The 22,529-nt window shown below is 33.9% G+C and overlaps 1 protein-coding gene across 31 annotated transcripts in view; it reads left to right on the top strand.

The window, feature by feature from the left end:
- Positions 1-22,529, top strand: part of PTPRD (protein tyrosine phosphatase receptor type D) — a 2,142,161-nt gene that overhangs the window by 1,217,698 nt on the left and 901,934 nt on the right. The gene's annotated exons all lie outside the window — the stretch shown is intronic.

The raw sequence follows: 22,529 nt of genomic DNA, 5'->3' as shown, positions 1-22,529 counted from the left end.
TGTAAGGGAATTGTTGGGTAAGTTTCCTCACTAACTAGCATAATGCTGTAAGTGAATTGCCTGATAGTGTTTGAGTTGGCATACCTCTAGACTGGCAGTCTCTGGCTAAAAGTAGGCATGACTTCTACTTTGCCAACTCTTGATTTGTTGTCCAAATTCAGTATATCCTCAAAAACTGAATCTTGTATGGTTTAAAGGAAATTTTTAAAGCTCGTACTTCTAAACATATCTATAAATTTGGGCTTATGATAAGACTTAGTAATTTTATTAGTTACAGTGAATGATCAAAGTTTAATCAGTTAATCACAATAGTCTTAAGTTATACTAAAGAATTCTGTGTTTATTGAATGACTGTTTTGTTCCAGATACTGGGTTGGGCCCTACTGAAACATAGATGAATAATATTGATATAATAGTGGTGACTTGATGAATTTAAAGCCTAGTTAGAGAGGTATATTATTCAAATGTGCACAAAACAAATGGATAGTGACATATTATGACTAAGTTTTATGAATAACAAAATGAGAGATTAATGCAGGGGCCCCTCATTTTAAATGATCAAAGTCAGAGATACCTTGTAGGAACAAATGACATCCAGAGAGAGAACATAATGATGGAGAGAAGCTGTCTAGAAAGAGGACTCAGCATATTCAAACCCTATAAGGCAGGGAGAACAGTTAGTGTCCTCAGCAAACATTGACCAGGGAAAAGGAGCTTGAGTCGTAAAATACCACTAGAGAAGCAATGGTTAGATCATTTGGGTTCCCTGTAGGTCATTTTAAGAATTGTGAATTTTATTCCAAGTATAATGGGAATCACTTGAGGAATTTAAGCACAGAGTGACATTCACAAAAATTTTAAAAGGTCAATCTAAGTGCTATGTGAAACATGGATTTGAGGCAGGCGAAAGATGAAACAAATCTAAGACAATGTTACACAGTGGCCATAGAGATGGACAGATTGAACAGATTCATAAATAAATGTTGCTAAGTTAAAAAAAAAAGTGTGCATCAGTAAAAAAAGACAAGAAGACACTTTTTTTTTTTACACTTTGAACTACATGCAAAAAAAAACATCATTTGTGAACACAATATATATAGTGGAGGAATATTTAGACCTATAGTTGTGAAATAAAATAGAAATGAAAAAAGGGTTCGTATTTGAGTTTTCAGTTAGGTTGACAAATGAACAGTTGTTGCTCAAGGACATGGAGAAATAGGTTGTCTTCACCACGTTATGTGTTTTTCCTAACCAACATTCTATCTTCTTGCGAACATGAACTAGAGAAAGTAATTAGGTCAAACTAGTGGAAATTGGTCTTTAAGCAAAAATATGTTGGTCATTATGTCACTGATCTCATCATTTAATCATGACTAAGACATAGAGGGATGGTCTTGCCCATACGACTTTTAAAAAGAGGAAGGAGTCCTTTTGAAAGTTAAATAGCTTATATCTGCTGAAGTCCATGGAAATATGTGAACGATCTCAACTATGGAAAATTTAAATACAAACAACCATAAGATACGTGCTGGAAATTAAAGTTTTTCAAACCCAGCACATTTTTGCCAGAATAATGATTTGTTATGAGTGCTGACCTTACATTGTAAGATATTTAGCAGCGCCCTGGCCTCTACCTGCTAGAAGCTGGTAGCAACTCCAAATCCCCCAAATCATAATTTTCAAAAATGTCTCCAGACATTGGCAAAAGACCTTCTAGGGGTAAAATCAACTTTGGTTGATAGAACTGCTGATAAGTAAATCTACCTTTCTGAATATTTGCTTTTTTTTTTTTAGCCATAAACTAATATTGAAATAATAAAATCTGTGTCCATTACCAAAATTAATACACTATACATTTGATCAATTTGCTATTCTAATTGGATTTACTGCACACCTCCCTATATTTGCTGGAGACACAATTAGTTTTTCTCACCATCTATAATCTTCATCTGCCAATATTCATGATCTACATTATAATTATAGTAGAACCTGAAATGATTAGGCTAATAATAGAATTGGCACAGAAACTGTGAAGCTTAGTCAAAGTATATTAATTAGCAAACACACTTAAGTCCTTTATATTAAGAAAAATAGACTTCTTTCTATTTAATGTTCACTGTAATGGAAACATTTTTTTAAGCTGGTATTGCTGGCAGGATTAATAACTGCCTTCCTGTCTAATCGTATTTTATAAGTATTTATGATATACAAATTTATAATGTACTACTATTGAACAGTTAATGGTTTGGCTTCTAATTATGCAATATGTAAATAATTCAGTTCAATTTGGAGAAAGAGAAGGATTAAATATAGACAGCTCCTTGCTAAGGGAATTTTTTTTTTGAATGTTCATGTCTTCCCTTCAATAATCCTTATCTTTTCTCTCCTGCTTCAGCTTCTTTATTGTTCCTCTACTGATTTGGTTATCATAATCTTTGCAGCACCATGAAGTACTTCAAGTTCCTTCTGCAACTTTCCAAAAAAGTCAATGAAAAGGCCTATTAGACATCTTTTAATTAAATATTCCTTTAGCTTCCCTTTCCCAGTTAAGCCAATATCTTGCCCTATTACAACTTTGACTTTTTCTATGTATGTTCTATCCACCATAAAAGTTAAAATGTACAGTAGAAATTTAATCTGGTTTTAAAAAAAATTATGAAGAAAAGATATGTTTCTCAGGATTAAAAAGAAGCAATCCCAGTAATCTGCATATATCCTAATCTCCTCATCTATGAAGGATATTTAACATTTTATGAGATGCCATGGAGAACCAAAAGAATTAAAAGATAAAACTCTGCTCACATTTGGTTTTCTTTAAACTGTATTTCTGCACCCTCTACATTTACAGCTTGTTTAATACTAGATTTATCCATTTCCAAGTTTAAACTTGCTGCAGTTTCTTTCAGTAACATTGCTACTCCCCCCACTCTCCAAGATTAATCACTTGGACTTGACTTTTACTCATCCATTGTTGCTCACATTCTAAATAACTAATTTCATTAATCATATCACTGAACATCTACTATGTGCCAAGCATTGTTCTAGGATCCATAACAACCTTAAGGTTGTGCTTAAATTCTGTAAAATAGGAGAGTATTTTATAAGGCATGCAGGATTACATCACTTACTACATGTGAAGCTATTAAAACTGTAACTGACAGAAGTTGGCTCTATATCGCACTGCCAGCACCTTATGTTAACCCTAATCTAACTCTTACATTAATCCTTTCTTTTCATCTCTTTACTTTGAATTCCCCAATATTTCTTCTTATTCTACTTACGGATGAAAAGAAACTTTCTAAAATTCCCTACCCAGCCATCAATATTGAGTTTTATTATCTTTTATGACAATGAAGTATTCTGGTGATTTATAGTTTACAATCATGAATATCTCTTACTCAAAACTTCAATTATTAGGGTTAATGATTTTTCTACATTTCTGGGGGATCTGGTGTAAATAGCTTTGTCTCCCATTCTATGAGGGTTTTTGGTAGATGTTCCCTAAAATATAATAACCACATGGCTACATGTATTTGGATTTTTGTACATCTGTTATTTCACCTTTTAACCCATGCTCATCCTGAGATAGTGGGAGAAGGCAAGACCTTGCCACTCTTCTGATTTTTTATTCATCTTGTTCTACTTCTTCATTATGCTCATAACACCCCAAACCATATGCCTGTCTCTGCATTTTCTCTCCTGTAAAGATGGCAAAAAGATGGAAACAGGGGCGCCTGGGTGGCTCAGTCATTAAGCGTCTGCCTTCGGCTCAGGGCATGATCCTGGAGTTCTGGGATCGAGCCCCACGTCAGGCTCTTCCACTGGGAGCCTGCTTCTTTCTCTCCCACTCCCCCTGCTTGTGTTCCCTGTGTGACTGGCTGTCTCTCTCTCTGTCAAATGAATAAATAAAATCTTAAAAAAAAAAGATGGAAACAATTTTTTATTATTTGTTCCCCATCAAAAATCTTGGTCTGACTCTAGGCTTGCAATTAACAGTGAATTTCTGAATCTTTGGTGAGAGACTAGGAGGCTCGAGATGAAGGGGCAACTTCTGGAGAAATTTGGAGAGACTGGCAGCTGACTAATACCCATGTCATTACAGCCTAAAGCCAGAAGGAGCTCCTAACATGCAGTACATCTTAACTCTTGTAAAACTATTTCAGGAAGAAATATGTTCCCAAAGTCTGTGTGCTTAAAGGTGCAGAGGTTTGAAAATTTATGAAAGTCTTAAAGCTTGCCACCAATTTAAGATCTTAACACTAATTGCTTTAGACATACCACACTTCCGTATCTTCTAGAACCTCCCACATCACTTAATGTAGGATTTGCTTTAGGACTCCTGCTAGGACAATCAAAGGCAATGTAAAATTTGTTCAAATTCATTTCTCTATTGTCTTGATTCATCTACATGAATCCGTTAGGGAGCAGTAGGATATCACGAAAACTTCTTTATTTAAAATGTCAAAAGCATTCAGAGCCACATTTAGAAGCCTTGGTCCTCTCTATTTTACATTCTCTCTATTCACAAACATAGACATAAATCCCAGAAGGTGAATGGAAAAACAACAACAACAACACTGATCTGAAATGGACTTAAACTCCTCTCACCCCATCCTCATCACCTGCCCAAGGTATAATAGTAAGATCATGAAAATCATAGTTTGTATGTGTGTATAAATTTTTAAATTAAAATAATGTGTTGTTAATTGCATAGACTTGAACATATGGTCAATTCAATTATAAAAAAAATCTAATTTGTCAGAAGGTAAAGAGAAATAATGATGCAGCAATTATGCCTCTGAACTTATTTCTTAATTATCCAGGCAAGACAGCTAATGATGTCCATTTTGTAGGTTCCACTGGCAGTACAATAATTAGAGGTCATGCAAGAACATTTGTCCCAAGGAGACATAAAATCAAAATGGTAACCTCAGAATATAAACCTGAAGTCTAATATGAGTTCATGATGCAGAACCAGCAGTCTTGAGATTTTTATAGCTCTTGTGTTAATCATAGAATTTATTTGGTTTCATAACTCTAGACCCCATTAACTGGCCATGATTGGTAGTCTAATACTCTAGGTATTGAACTCAGAGCTGATAATGTGTCCAATGAGATATCTGAGTCCTTATTACCAACAAAACAAAACAGAACAAAAACAAACAACATCCCCCCCAAAAGAAAACCTAGAAAATGAAATGCCATCTAATGTTTAGAAGCTTTTTAAAATTTAATTTTCAGGCTCTCAATCCAATCTCAGGAGTAGTAAGGCCATAAATGTTAATATGCTAACAACAGAGGCTTGACAACATAAAAATGTTGCTATCAACAAGGCCTAGAGTGGAGCATAACCTTTCAATCACCCTCTGGAGGAGCCATGATCAAAGTCCTATCATGCACGAAAGCCACCCACAAGCTTGGTGTTCCAAACTCTGGTGGTGAGGAAATGTTTCGAAGAATCAGCCTCCATCTACAGTAAACCTTGTGCTTTTCTATTTTTTTCATGACACACAATACCATCTGGTTATACAATAAAATATAACTACTCCTTAGAGAAAGTCAGTTTTTCCCTTCAGAAGAATCCAAGAGCAACAGAGATTCCTCGTTAACCTCTTCATACGGACTTTTGTTGTTTGAGCACAACTCCTCTTATAAAGGTATATATTTCAAACAGTTATTTGGTTGTATATATACTTTTGAAACAAATGTTTTCTCTTCAACAGCTATCATTTTAAAATACCTAGAACTACATTGTATATTTCTTTAAGTAACAGTGATAAAGTCTTGTGTGAGAGAAATGACAGTTACATTTTACTTCCAGGGGAAAAAAAGTACAGAAAAAATGGAGTAGGCTTGAAAGAGTCTCTCGTTTTACTCCTTATGTTGTGATTAAAATATACACTATTCTTCTGACAAAATTTCACCTTCAGCTCTATAAATATGAAAAAAATGATATGCATGTTTTCAATAGAACCTGTTAATTAGAATATGAGTCTTGCCTAATTTGTTTAAATGAAATTTAGGAACTTTCCTCTAAGATCTACTCTGAAGGACATATTTTCTTTTCTTGCCTACTCAGTGTTTCATTGTGAACCACAAAACACATGTTTAGGAAATTAAAATTCTGGATAAAAGAAAATTATTGACTCCTCTTTTGGGTTAGGATAATAAAGAAATTAAATTTGAACTGAATAATACATTATTTACATTCTCATGACTCACTGATACAAATAGTGAACTAATTAGACCTTAGTTTTACCTTAATAACTAATATTTCATTTCAAACTTTTTTGGTAAAACTGAAAGTGTTCAGATTCATAACTGCTTTATTTTATCATAATTTTTTAAGTATATACTTACCAAAAATAGCATGGGGTACATGTAAAAACTGCCTCTTCAAATAAGAACTCATGCTTATTTTAACACAGATGGTTACATATAGAAATAATCATAGGTGTGTGTGTGTGTAGACACAGGTTGGAATATAAGTATGTATTTTCTTTCTCTGTCAACTGAGAGTGCCTAGAAACAACAACCCCTAGTAGCAATGGGCATACTTCACACCCGGGTATGCTTTCTAATAGCATGTTCCAATGAAAAGCTCTCCTTGGTGAAATGGTTGACACTAGGACTGGGACAGGAAAAAAATAAGATGAACTCAGTGCATTTTGAAGTGTAAGAAAGAAAGGAGAACTTAAAAACCCTAACAATGGGGTATGTCAAAGGAACAAGGGATGCAATTAAAAGAGCTCCCCGTAGACAAAACTTAGAACACTTTTTTCATGAAAATAAATAATGTAATATTAATTTATCACCCAAAGTATAAAATATTTATAAATCCATGCTAATATGAATAAATGAATGAATAAATAAATAAATAAATACATAAGTAAGAATAGATAAATCTCCCATATAAAAGGATTCTAAATAATGTATGTATATACTCAGCTTTCAAGAAGGTGAAGCATAACTCCCCATCCCTTTAGTGTGGGCTGTGGATAGTGACTTCCTTCTAAAGCATGCATTATGTAAAAGGAGGAAAAAAGAGTAACTTTATAGTGGAAAATTTTAACAAATTCCAGTTAAGTGACATCTATATTATACATGATCAGTACTCCACAAAACTGTCATGGTTTTCTAAAACAAGGTGAGTCTGAAAAACTGTTGCAGCCAAGAAAACTCAAAAGAGATAAGACTACTAAATATAATATAGTATCTTGGATGGAATCCTGGAACAGAAAAAGGACATTAGGTAAAAACTAAGGCAATCTGAATGAAGTATGGATTTTAGTTAATAATAATGCATCAACATTTGTTCATTAATTGTGACAAGTATACCATACTTACACACCAATGTAAGATAATAACATGAAGGAATAGTGGATGTGGGATGTATGGGAACTCTTTGTACTATTTTCGTAATCTTTTTGTAAATCTACAGCTTTTCTTAAATTAAAAGTTTATTTAAAAAATACCTCCTTAGTAAACTAAAAGAAAGAAAACCTGTTACATGTTATTTCTTCTCAGTCACCTAAAGATAAATTGTAAAGCTTTCAACCTCCTAAGGAAAGTGGCAGAGCTGACCCTGGACAAATAGTTTTAATTTGTTGACCCTGAAGTCACCTAGTACTGAACAAGGATAATTAACTTGGAGATAATTCAAGTGTATAAGATGATCTTAAGCGAAACAGGTAAGATGTAGAAAAAGAAGCAAATATTATGTGATCATTACTGAATATCTAAGTAGAAAGAAATGTTTTTAAAACTTTTCCATATCAGGGGCGCCTGGGTGGCACAGCAGTTAAGCGTCTGCCTTCAGCTCAGGGCGTGATCCCGGCGTTACGGGATCGAGCCCCACATCAGGCTCCTCCGCTATGAGCCTGCTTCTTCCTCTCCCACTCCCCCTGCTTGTGTTCCCTTTCTCGCTGGCTGTCTCTATCTCTGTCGAATAAACAAATAAAATCTTTAAAAAAAAATTTTCATATCATTATTTTCCTTCAGTCTGCCCTGGCCTAGAGACAGGTCCCTCATCTTGTAGGTAAAGCAAAGCTTCACGAGTCTTCTTTGGAGATGGAGGCACACATTTCACTTTATTCACATCACTTGGTGGATTGAAAAACTTTTACAGAAAAGAACACATGTTAATATAGAAAATAATCATAGAGGATATATTAAGTAATTGAATTTAAAATCAAGAAATTTATGATACATGAATTAATTTTATATGTATATACACATTATATTCACACATGTACATACACATACACAAAATCCCCTTCAAAATGGGATTTTTTTTCCAACTGGAAACCAAAAATATAAAAATTAAGGAGAAATATTATAAAAATCTTTAAATTAATGATTATTCCCAAAGAAGAGAGATTTTCTCAACATCTGAAAAAGGTGTTTATAATGGATAAACTTCAATTCCAAATTACCCTTGAGATAACAAAACAGGGAAATAGTTAATATGGAAAATGTAAATAATTTATATACTTCATAGTTACTGCAGTGTATTTCAAATTTTATAACACAATGTTATATATACAGCATGTATATATATACAGTATGTATAATAAAATACTGTAAAATCAGGTCTTCCAAGGAAGTATTGGTTTATGTTATTGATATGTTAAAATCTAATCAAAATCTCTAACGAATTTCCAGAGCAAAAGGTTAAGATGTTTTCTAGCAATTATTCAAGGAACCAAGTTATTTGCACCTCTGTTGGTGGCATTATCCTCAGGGACATGAAATCCTGAAATTTCTTTATGTCTGCATTTAATTTTAAGGAAAGCAGTCACTTAAATTTCCCACTTAAAGGACAATCTTCCAAAAGGTTCCAAATTTGGGGAAAAAATGTAGTTTCTTTCCTAAAGGCTATGTATATAATAAAAAATCACCACTACTTGTGATTCAGTGTTATGGTAATACTATCATAAGAAGTGATTATATGTTCAAAAGTTAATGCATATGCCTTAGAAACATTATTGACAGCATTATCACCTTTTAAAAGGAATTGTTACCAACCAAATTTTACGAAGAAATATGTGTTTTGTAGCTAAAGAAAGCACTCACTAGCATATGCCATTGAGTCATCTTTGCTACTAATTGTGATCTAAGACCTGTTGGTTTTCACTTTTCTACAGTGTAAAACACAGAGAATGCACTAGATGATTTCTATGATCACTTCTTATTTTAAAATTTTATGATGTAAGCTCACTGATGGCAAAGATTATGCCTTGTAGTTACAGCACAGATACGTGGCACACAAAATTTCGTGCATGCCTACATGAATGATGTTGTAATTTTTATCATTGGGAAAATAAGTTATCAAACTAATCTCCCATGTTTATAAATCACTTCCAAATGTTAATTTTTATTGTTCATGCCAATAATTATGCTTTAATTCAAGGAGTTTTCATACAAAACCATTAACTTAGTTTAGCTCCCTAACGTGAAAATTTAAGACTTGTATTGATGAAGCATAATTACAAAACGCAAGTGGTTAATAAGAAGTTAATCAAGATTAATTATTAATAAATGGGTAATAAAGATCTAGTAGTTTTGCTGCTTGAAACTTAAAAAAAATTGCTAACTGCTTAACTTGTCTTATCAACCAAGTCATCTTTACCATGCATATATATCTGGGTATATATTTGCATGACATTAACAGGAAATATGTATCATTTGAAAATGAAAATTCTATTTGCATTTGGTTTCTCAAGGGCAACTGCTTGTTAGCCCACCGCACTTTTCAGTGAACTGTGCTTTCCTGACAATGCTATCAGGAAATACAAAGCATCCGTTTAACTTACTGATGAAATTCAAACGCATTATGTCTTTTTTTTTCAAATTTTTATTTAAATTTTAGTTAACACATAGTGTAATATTGGTTTCAGGAGTAGAATTTAGTGATTCATCACTTACATACAATACCCAGTGCTCATCCCAAGTAACCTCCTTAAAACTCATTACACACTTAGCCCATTCTCCCACCTACGTCCCCTCCATCAAACCTGTTTGTTCTCTACAGTTAAGAGTCTCTTATGGGTTGCCTCCCCCTATTTTTCCCTTCCCCTATGTTCATCTGTTTTGTTTCTTAAATTCCATATATGAATGAAATCATATGGCATTATGTCTTAATGTCAGACAATAATTTTAGTAATTAACTAAAGACTCATTAATTCAATTACAATTAACAATGAAAGTGTAACCATCTTACTGTTTGATAATTTCCTTGTTTATACATATTTTTTCAAGTTTTGTCTGATTATACATATATGCCATGGTAAAGACTAAATGCTAGTTAATAACTGGAGATGCTTAGGTGGTAACATGGTTTTAAAGTGTTCATCACGAGGGGCACCTGAGTGGCTCAATCAGGTAAGCCTCAGACTCTTGATTTTGGCTCAGTTCATGATCTCATGGTCCTGGGATCAAGCCTGTCCCGGTCCTTTACTTTGCAGGGACTCTGCTGGAGATTCTCTGTCTCCTCTTCCCTCTGCCCTCCCCTCCCTGTTCTCTCTCTCAAATAAATAAATAAATCTTTTAGAAAATAAATAAATAAATATATAAAGTATACATATGTTTTATATATAAAGTATATATATACTTTTTTATATTTATATATAAGTACATATATATAAAAGTACTCATTATGAGAGTTGTACTGGGAAGTTTATTTGAAACTGTTCAAGAAAGCATAAAAATAAGGATATTATGACTGGATAAATCCAGAATGGGGCAGGATAAAGTGATTATAAATGTAACAGAGCATAGCATAGCATAATACAGCATAGCATGATATGATAAAACTACATATGTATCTAAATTATACACACACACACCTTCTCCTTCAAGATAGAGTTTTCCAGATGGAAGTCTAAAAACATAAAGATTTTGGGGAATATTATAAAGATGTATAAATTTATAATTTTCCCAGAGAAAGAACATTTTCTGACATTTGGGAAAGGTAATTATAGTAAATAAACTAGAAAACCAGTGAAAGAAACCAATGGAAAAATTCAGATCACAGTATAAACAAGTTTGAAGTATGTTTAGTAATCATTCCAAACAATCCTTTTTTAAGACAGAAAACTGGGGTGAGAAGAAACAAATTGGTCTGACCTAGCTCTTCATTTATTGTTTTGTCCATATAAAGCTAAGAGTTGCTGAGAAATAGCTAGAGGATCTTAATGGGAAATCTTGCATGCATTTCGCCATTATAGGTTCCTACTAGGCAGTCTCACTTTGCCTCCTAACATTTTGCTTCAGTTTGGAAAGCAGACGGGAAAGTTAAGATTGAAGAAAAAAAAAATAAAGCAATGCTTTCAAAGGCATCTGAGAACAAATAAATGGACTCATTTTTACTGGTGCACTAACACCTTCTTGCTGGAGTGAAATGTCAAAGTTGTTCCCCAAACTCTAGCTTACTGGTTGAATGTGAAATACTTATTTTACCCACATCTTGAAGGGAAAAAAACCAAACAAACAGATTTTTACCAATATGTTTCTTAGGAGTATCGTCAACACTACATATTATTTTATTGGTACTCTCAAAATTACTAAATAAAAATCCTCTCAAATACAAATTTGTTTCACAACGGCCCTTTGATTACCCATTTCATTAATATAATTTATGCTTAGCAACTGTATCTGTCTATGATTATTTAGACTCAAAAATAACTGAAAATTCTTGGGTCACCTGGATGGCTCAGTTGGTTAAACGTCTGCCTTCAGCTCAGGTCATGATCCCAGGGTCCTGGGATTGAGCCAGGCATTGTGTTCCCTGCTCAGCAAGGAGTCAGCTTCTCCCTCTCCCTCTGTCCGTACCCCCTGCTCATTTTCTGTCTCAAATAAATAAAATATTTTTAAAAAACTGAAATTTTTCAGTGACTTGGGTTTTAAATATAACTCTACCACATATGATAATGCACTGAATACTTTCCTTCCGTGCATTCAATATAACTAGTCCTCATGAACACTGGCTGGAGAGAAAAATTATAAAGTCGCCTACAATCTGGCAAGCTGCAAACTTAAGACACATTATATAATTTAACACTAAAATTTTATAGTGCTGATTATAAATATTGTAGTAATTTCTGAGGAGGAAAAGGTGGTGTTGAAATAGTAAATAAACACATGGTGACTGGTCATTTTTAAGTGGAAATGGCACATAAACATTTCTCTCAAAATTTCTAAACTAAAAAGCTTTTAAATATCAGAAAATTTTTAGTAGTTTCAAGACCTGTGGTCAGTGCCTTTATTCATCCATTCATTTATAATTTTCGAGCATGTATTTGCCAGTCACTGTGCTAAGCACAGAAATCAAGCATAAATGAAACACAACCCCTGTCCTTAAGAATTCCACAGTACCGTAGGGGATGTGTATGTGCAGAATGATAAATACAGTAAATTGTGATTAGGATTAAAATAAGAGAATGAACAAGGAGTCAATGAATACAAAGAAGTGAACAACTTAATTGTCCTCAGGGAGTCAAGAAAGGCTCTAAAAAACATGTTTCATTTGAATGATATTGAGAAATGGGGGAAAGATTGTTAGGAAAAAGCATGTCCTTCAGAGGAAGTAATGTACAATGACTCAGAATTGTGAATGGGCATTATGAGTTCTGTGATTATTCCAGTAGGACTAGAGTTTGAGATATATAGTGGGAAGAGCTAGAGATGAGATTGAGATGCTGACAGTGGGAAATTATGAAGGGAGGGTCGTGTGGATAGTGCTAAGGGGTTTGGTGTTTGCACTATTGTTAATGGGATAATTTATGACCCAACCAGACTCATCTGACAACAAAAGGGAGTACAAGAGCTGAAACAACACACGTATTACCACCAGACTGTTTTGAACACACCTAAGCATATGCTCACGTACAATAGAGAGTAGAATGTTTTAGGTAGGGCAAGAATCTAGTACGATTTGCTTATTTCCTTTGATAATTCACATGGCAGTAAAAAGGAGAGCTAGAATAAAATTAAAAAAAAATACTTTGGGAGTCTATTGCAATAGTTCCGATAATGGCATGAGTCAGTAGCAATGAGAATGGTAAAGAAACAGAAAACTCAGGAGATAATCTGAAGCAGAATTGATACCGTGATATGACCAATTAAATGTGCAGTGAGAAGGAAGACAGGAGAGAATATCCAAGCTGTTTCAAAAGAACTTACCATGAAGAATGTATGTATAGTGACAACATTATTTAAATAGAGAATTTTGTAGGAGGAGAAGTAGTGAGGATCGGGAATGGAAATGAGGTTATACAATGAGTTCAATTTTGAGCATGTTAAGTGTAAAATGCTTTTAGTAGACCAGGAAATTGAAAATCTACTGTGGACTGAGAAGAGAGGTTAATTTGCAGAGATAGTACTCTCATAACAGCTATCTGCATGTACAAAGAGTAGTTGAGGCCATGCAAGTAGATGAGGTCACCCATTTACGAAGATCTTGAGAAAAGAGAGAACTAAAATTAGTCTCATAAGAAGCGCTAATATTTGAAAGTTTTCCAATTAGAGAAGAAGCCTGTGGTCGAGACAGGAAGGGAAAGACCAGAGTTAGAAGGAGAATTAGCAAAGTATGCTGTCTTGGAAGATAAGGACAGAAAGAACTGAAGAAGTCAACAGAGTTAAGTGCTTCAAGATAAATAGGGCAAGGTCTGAATAAAAGTGACCAATGGATTTAGCCCTTACACAGTTACTAGTGACTTACTAAGGAGGATGCAGTAGAATGTTTGGGGCAGAGATCAGAAGGCACTGGCATTAAGAGATCTGGATATAATAAGGACATGGAACCATGAAGTGATTACTTTTCCAATTAGTTAATGATGAAGAAAAGAAGATTGGGTGGTGGTTTGAAAAAAAATTTTTTCCTTCCAAATGTTTATTTAAATTCTAGTTAGTTAACATACAGTACAATATTGGTTTCAGGAGTAAAATTTAATGATTCATCACTTACATATAACACCCAGTGTTCATCATAACAAGTGCCAGGTAGTAGATTCTTGATCATTCTTTATAAACTGAAGAGAAATCAGAGGAGAAGAAATTATTAGTATCACATGAAATAGAGAGAAATTTGATAGAGCAATAGATGAGGCAAGTGGGATGGAATTTAACTTTGAGGAAAAGTGAGACATGTCTTCCTTAAAGACTGGAGAGAAGGTGACAAGACAGAGTATTTTAGGAACATATAGAAAAAAAGATGAAAAAAATGAAAGGTTTCCATTTTAAAAGAGTACAGCTAAATCATGATATATGTTATTCAGTAAATGAATTTGAAACTACTATTGGCAAATATGTAAGATTTCACATTTAACTTTAAATACTGAGAAATGGATAGGGAATATGGTTTTTATGGTTATCAGTGAACATTTATTTTCTCATCTGCCGAAGGATAATGGCAATTGGATTTGACAGATATTGTTCTATATTAGCTTGATGTTGTCGACCATTTGTTGTAACAAACAGTAGGTAAAGAACTGATAAAGGAGCTCCTATTCTGCACCACCTGCTGTTTGTTGTGTTTTCCAAAAGACCTTTGATCAAAGTATTGTTCACATTAGTAGAAAATGGAATCAAATTTCAGGGAAGTTAACAATAATTGATCACATAACTGGTTAATAATGGAGACAAGATTCTATCACTAGAATCTATGAGCTATCCATTATGCCAGGGTACTTCTCTGGTAGGATTGTCTGCATTTTCAATATTACCTTTAAATTAAAATTTGAAAAAATATATTTATGAGGAATGACTAAAAATATCACTTGAAGATTTTTATCATGAAAACCTTATCAGTAGACAGATGGAGAAATGATTGAAGATGTTGGAGAAATGGGTCTGTAATACCTCTTCACTAGTGGGAGCAGAGGACTAGCAAATTTGGGTATTTAATATTGTTCCATTCACCCTTTCAGACTAAGTAGTTCTGGAGGCATCTGATTACAAAATAACCAGGGCATTAGTAAGAGAAAGGTAAAAATAAAACTTATAACCATGACAGGAGCCTGTTTATGACCCTAGAATCATGTTAGGATCAAAAAGTTTTAGGTAGGTCTTCAAAACCAACTTCATGGAGAATTAGAACCAGTATGCTGTAATCAGCTGTATGAAGCTGACCCTTAGGACAAGCATGGCCCAGGTTGTCAGCCACAGGCTCCTATAAGACCCAAAAGTTAGAGTGGAACCCCAAGAAGAGGATTATTTTAGGTTTATTTACATTGAATATTATGTTCCTTGACTAATCCTGGGCAATACTTGCCAAGTAAAAGCGACAACGTTAGATTAACTAGTGTTAGAAATAATACATTCATTTTAAAATCCAAAGAATCTGGTAGGGCATGCCAGTAAGACTGCATATGGTTGAGTAATTTTTCCAGACACAAGGATGGTTGTTTATGGAAAGTCACAAAACTTAAGAGAGATTGACTGTAGTAAAGGAAATTATAATTACTGCTTGCTTATCAGTTTTCCTCTATGTAAGTATATTGAACGAGGAAACTTGAGGTATTCAGAATTCTTTGGTATGGGCTATTTATCACGCAGAGTCAATATACTTCTAGTATATTCGCTATGATTAATGTAGTACAATTAGAGAGATGTATGTATAGGCATAGACAAGACTCATTTTATGGTAAAGAGAAACCATTTTTAATTCTTTTTCCAGATTCGATCTAACTATTTTCTTTGCTCAATAACAAATTTCAAATGATGTTCACTTAATTGAACCAAATGGTCATAAGGAGAAGGCAGCTGCAGACTTATAACTAAGCAGATAGTTTTGGGGAACACTGTCATTTTTCTATTTGTTCTATCACTAGTGATAATCACGCTTACTTCCTAGCAGTTGGACGCTTTCTGTATAAAAGAAAATATAAAACTAAATTACAGACGTTATGCCAAGCCTGAAAGAGAAAAGAAATGAGAAGACATAATTGAACGTGTAAAGGGTTCATTTGTAGATGGGACATTTCCTCCTGGGAAATGAAAGATCTCACAGCAATACAATAAAAATATTTCTGATTTATGGTAATTAATTCTGAATGTGGGTTATCTACCACATTGCTCACTACAGAAGATGAATTGTACAACTGAATTATCAGGGTCTTGGAAGTAAAATTAGCATAACCTTAGCAGAAAGTGAAGTTTTGTACCTCATCTTCACATTGCAAGCATAGATCAAGCCATCCTGTCTTATTTCACTGCCCAGAGGTCCAATTATAAAGAGGAAATGAAGCAAAGAAGGAATAGTCTTCCATGATATAAGTTTTTTGGTTATCACACCAAGTTTAGAGGAAGATTGAGATACTTTCACCCCATTAATTCTAACCTCAAGAGAAGAAGAGTCAGATGAGACCAGAGATTGTCCCCTGTGGAAGAATGTTTCTTCATACCCAGTTTTGGAATGGAATAGTATAGTCAAAACTGTTGAAAAGTACTCATATTTGCCTCTACCAAAATGATAAATAACTAGAAAGTGTTCCTAACAGAAAATTTGGAACTGCCTTTACTTGAAAGTGTATGCTACTTAATCTTGGACAGTACATTTGGGCTTTAACCATAACTACTAATGGTATCAAGGCTGCAAAATTTAACATCAGCATTTAGCCTACAGCTATTTCTAAAAGAAAACAAACAACTGGTTTGTTCATTATCTCTTTGAACTAAGTGGTAAGTTAGTTTAATCAAAATGCTAAAATCAGGTTTAGAGAGAAAGTTATAACTTTAAACGATCAGTACCATACGTTCGGGAGAACAAACTGTGAGGTCATTTATATAGTCAGAATCCAATACAATGACCAAATTTATACAAATTCAAATAATCACAGAAGAACAGAAAAGTGTAAACCATCTGAATGCTTCCAACTATCTAAAATTCAGTTTCTAATGGAAAAAATTCTGAATTTTTTATCATTTTTTGCCATTTAATTATTTTATTAGACACCATGTCTTTGAGCAGTTTTAGCTTCAGAGGAAATTAAGCAACCAAAGTGATACATTTGTTACCATTGATCAACCTACATTGACATATCATTATTATCAAAATCTATAGCTTATATTGAAGTCCAGTTTTGAGGTTGTACATTATATGGATTTGGACAAATGTACAATGACATATATATATATATATACACACACACACACACACACACACACACACACACACGTATATACCATTATATTATAATACAGAGTGGTTTTGCTGTCCTAAAATTCCTCTGCGCTCTGCCTATTCATGCCTTCCCCCCTCCCCCAATCTCTGGCAACTGCCATTTTTTTTTGATTGTCTGTATAGTTTTCTCTACCTGAATGTCATATAGTTGGAATCATTCAATATGTAGCCTTTTCACATTGGCTTCTTTGATTTGGTAATATGCATTTAAGTTTCTTCCACATCTTTTTATGGCCCGATAGCTCATTTCTTATTAGTGCTAAATAATACTCCATTATCTGGATGTACCTCAGCTTATTTATCCATCTACCTCCTGAAGGATATTTTGTTTGCTTTCAACTTTTAGCAATTATGAATAAAGATGTTATAAACATTCACATGCAGGTTTTTGTTTGGATTTAAGTTTGCAAGTTCTTTGGGTAAATCCCAAGGAGTGTGATTGCTGCATCATATGTTTAGAGTATGTGTTTTGTAAGAAACTGCCAAAATATCTGCCCAAGTGGTTGTACCATTTTGCATTCCTACCAGCAATAAATGAGAGCTCCTGTTGCTACACATTCTCACCAGCATTTGGTGTTGTCTGTATTCCGGATTGGGGCCATTCTAATAGTTATGTAGTAGTGTCTTGTTGTTTTAATTCACATTTCCCTGATGACATATGATGTGGAACATATTTTCATATGCTTATTTGCCATCTGTATATCTTCTCTAGAGAGGTGTCAATTCAGGTCTTCGGCTCCTTCTTATTTCAATTGTTTTTATTAAACATAACATGGAATTTACCATTATCATTTTTTAAAGTGTTGTGAATTATTTATTGATTGGGTGTGACTTAAGCAAAGAAAAATGATGAACTTATTTTATAACAAATATACCTTTAACTCTTCATATTAGTCTATTGTATCCATCAGAAAGGGTAAAAAATGGAAACATAATTAAATATGAACAGTACAAAACTAACTTTTAAAGAGAAAAATAAATTCAATAAGGCAGAGGATTTTTTTTCCAGTTCCATACCCATTTAACAGTTTCTAAATGTGTCGTTTTGTTGTATTAAATACATTCATAATGTTGTGCAAAAATTACCACTATTCATCTTGTCTTGTATAACTGAAACTCTATACCCATTAAACGATCGCTCCCCATTCCTTGCAAACCACCATTTTACTGTCTCCATGACTTTGATAACTCTATGTACATCATTTAAGTGAAGTCATATAGTATTTGTCTCTTTATGACTGGTTTATTTAATCTAGCTTAATGTCCTCAAGGTTCATCCATTTTGTAGCATATGGTAGGATTTACCTCCTTTTTCAGGCTGAATGATACTGATACAATTAGTTTTATGACTTGCAAGTATTTTCTCTCATTCTGTGCATTATCTTTTTACTCTGTTGATAGTTTTTTTTGATGCACAGAATTTTCTAATTTTTATGAAGTCTGTTTTTCTTTTGTTACCTATGCCTTTGGTGTCCTATCCAAGAAATCATTGTCAGATCCAAAGTCAAACAGCTTCTTTCTTGTAGTATCTTTGTCTTTGGTATCAGGGTAATGCTGACCTCATAGAATGAGGTAGGGAGTATTCTCTCCTCTTCAACTTTTTGGAAAAGGTTGAGAAAGATTAATATTAGTTCTTCTTTAAATGTTTGTTGAATTTATCAATAAATCCATTGGGTCCAGGACTTTCCTTTGGAGATTTTTGATTATTGATTCCATCTCCTTACTACTTACAGATCTATTTAGACTTTCTACTTCTTCATGATTTCATCTTGGAAGATTTTAAATTTCTAGGGATTTGCTCATTTTATCTAGGTATTCCAATTTTGGGCATATAATTTTGCATAGTACTCCCTTATAATCTTTTTATTTCTGTAGAATTAGTAGAAATGTCCCATTTTCATTTCTCATTATAGTAATTTGAGTCTTTGTTCTTCTTAGTCCAGCTAGCTACAGGTTTGTCAATTTTTTTTATCTTTTTGAAGAACCAACTTTTAGTTTTATTGGTTTTCTCTATTATTTTTTTATTCTCTATTCTATTTATCTCCACTCATCTTTATTTTTTTTCCCTACTTTTGGGTTTAGTTGTTCTTCTTTTTCTAGTTCCTTAAGTTGGAAAGTTATGTTTTTCTGTGAGATTTTTCTTTTTTTAATGTATGCATTTATAGTTATAAATTCCCCCTTAACACCATGTTGCTGCATCTTAAAAGTTTTCATTGTCATTTATCTGTATTTTCTGATTTCCCTTCTGATTTCTTCTTTTATCTACTAGTTGTTTAAAAGAGTGTTGTTTAATTTCCATAAATTTGTGAATTTTTCAATTTTCCTTTTATTCGTTTCTAATTTTATCCCATTGTAGTCAGAGAAGATACTTTGTATCTTTCATGAACACTGGACATTTGAATCTAATTACGTGGTAACTCTGGAAATCAGATTCTCCCCCTCCCCCAGAGTTTGCTTTGTTTGTTATGTTGATGCAAAATGAACAAACCTTTCAAAAAAATTTAATGAGAAAGGAAAAGAGTTTTGTTCAAGCCCAAGTTATGACAGCTGCCTAGAATACACAATCTTCACAAAGAGAATGCTTCAGGGAAAGAATGTTTGGTGCAAGGTTATATATGTTTTTTACATAAAGAGCTACTAATTATCACAATTAAGGACATTCCAGAAAGTTACAGACTTTATCTTTTGTTTTTAGTGTATCTAGGGCTGTATGACTTTAATCTTATGGGAACCAGGAAGGGTTTTTTCCCCCTTATCTTTATGTTTGGAATGCTCCTTTTGGGTTATATTTTTAACATAGCAGACATACAATGTGTGCTTGAGGCAGAAATAGAGCCCATGCTAGAGGTCTTGCTGACTCATTTCGACCTTGGTTAATGTTAAAGTATAATTTCCCTGGGAACCAGAAGCAGGGCCACAAATGCAAAGTTGAAATGACTATCAGTTTTTATTTTTGCTTTTTTTTGTTGTTGTTGTTACAACAGCCTACAGGCTGTCTCTGTGCCAAGGATTAGACTAAGCTGTAAATTTAAGGTCTTCTCAGGTCTTTTCTGGGTCTTTCCTTGAGCATGTATGGTCCTTTTCTAGTTTGACCCATATATGCAGGTATTTTTGAAAGTTGTAATCTTTAAAGTATGATTCCCAAAAGAGGGAAAAGAGAAAAATGAAGCAGGTTTAAAAAAAAAAAAAAAAAAGGTGCTGGCCTGGAAGNCTGGAAGTCAATTCAGTTGTGGGGGGGGGGGAGTAGCTTGCAACAACTGGGGAGATGTAGCAATGGTTGCCCATCTCTTTGCACCTTCCTTATCAGAAGCAGTAATCAGTATCAGAACACAGAGCCCTGATATTTGGAGTTCAGGATATTTTTAGCCCACTCTGGCTTCTTCAAGTTGTGTGCAAGCTGCTCCAGGAACATGTGCACAGCTGCATATCACATGGTTAGGTGTAAAGATTAAGTAAGAGCTGAAATTTACTAAAGTTAACCACAATTTACCATCCAGATCTTTCCCTGAAAGTTGCATGCTTTCAATAGACTCCTGAGTTCCAAATTAGTCATATCAGACAGATTCTGCCAGTGCAATTGTTGTTTAGGTGGGAAGACTGGTTCCTGGTGTTCTTATTCTGCCATTTTCATAGAATCCTTTTGTCCCATTTTTTAAATTTAGGTTGTTTGTTTTATTGTGGTTGAGTTTGAAAGGTTCTTTGCATACTTTGGATAATAGTTCTTTTTCAGGGAGGTCTTCTGCAAATAGGTATCCCATTCTGTGGCTTGTCTTTCATTCTCTTGACACTGTCTTTCATAGAGCAGACATTTTAAATTTTAATTAATACAGCTTATCAAGTATTTCCTTCATGGATCCTGCCTTGGTATTAAATCTAAAAAGTCATGTCCATGCCCAACATCACCTAGATATTCTTCTATGTTATCCTTTGAGAATTTTATAGTTTTGTGTTACATTTAGGTTTTTGATCCATTTTGAGTAAATTAAAGGACTCAGTTATGTCTAGACTTATTACTATTATCTTTGCACATGGGTGTCCAGTTGTTTTAGCACCATTTGTTGAAAAGATTATCTTTGCCCCACTGTTTTGTATTGCTTTTTCTCCTTTATAAAAGATTAGTTGATTATAGTTATATAGGCATTTTCCGTACTCTCTATTCTTTTCTACTGCTCTATGTGTCTATTATGTTATTAGTGCCATAATGTTTTGATGGCTGTAGCTTTATAGTAAGCCTTGAAGTTGAGCAGTATCAATACTCCAAACTTTTTATTCTCTTTTAATATTATACTGGTTATTCTGGGTCTTTTGCCTCTCCATGTAAATGTAGAATTAGTTTGCCAATATCCACAAAATAATTGGCTGGGATTTTGATTAGGATTGCATTGAATCTATAGTCCAATGTGGGAGATACTGGCATCTTAAAAATAATGAGTCTTCCTATCCCTAAACATGCAATATCTCTCCATTTGTTTGGGTTTTCTTTAATTGTCATCAGAGTTTTGTAGTTTTTCTCATGTAGATGATGCACATGTTTTGTTAGATACCCTATTTCCTTTTGGGGGAGTGAAAATGTAAATGGCAGTGTTTTTTCAATTTCAAATTCCATTTGTTGTTTGATGGCATATAGGAAAGCAATTAAAAGTTTTGCATTTTTAATATAATCACACATTCTAGGAAGTTTTTGTTCTTGTTCTTAGTTTTGGTTTCTTTGCTCAGATTTTTTTTTTAAGATTTTATTTATTTGACAGAGAGAGACAGCCAGCAAGAGAGGGAACACAAGCAGGGGGAGTGGGAGAGGAAGAAGCAGGCTCCCAGCAGAGAAGCCGAATGTGGGGCTCAATCCCAGAACACTGGGATCATGCCCTGAGCCAAAGGCAGACACTTAACGACTGCGCCACCCAGGCGCCCCTCAGATTTTCTTAATTATAATTTTTAGTCCTTCCATTTTATAATTATAACTTTCCCTATTTCTTATTCCTTTCATATATATAATCCAATCAGTGTCAGAAAGTAGCTTGTTGGCTCCCAGAGTCACTCACTCAGTAAGTCACCCTTTCTTGGGATGTGTCTGCACAACATGGATTCTGTAGTTAAGGCTCAGCCTCATTCCTACTGAAATAATTGACCCTCATAAATCTCATGAGGATGCTTCCTATGTGAAAGTTTCTTCAGACTCCCAGTGAGTGCCTTTACTCACCAGCTTCTTGTAGTATTACCCTTTCTAGAAGATCTCCTGCCATGTTAAAGCATTGTTTGTAATGGTGGCATATTGGATACAACCTTATAGTCTACTGATACAGAATCAACCAATTAAATCCTTGGGCATCCACAAAATTTAAAAAAAAAA

This window comes from Ailuropoda melanoleuca, chromosome 7, assembly GCF_002007445.2.
Source record: "Ailuropoda melanoleuca isolate Jingjing chromosome 7, ASM200744v2, whole genome shotgun sequence".
Lineage (NCBI taxonomy): Eukaryota > Metazoa > Chordata > Mammalia > Carnivora > Ursidae > Ailuropoda > Ailuropoda melanoleuca.
This window is presented reverse-complemented; position numbering and strand designations above follow the sequence as displayed.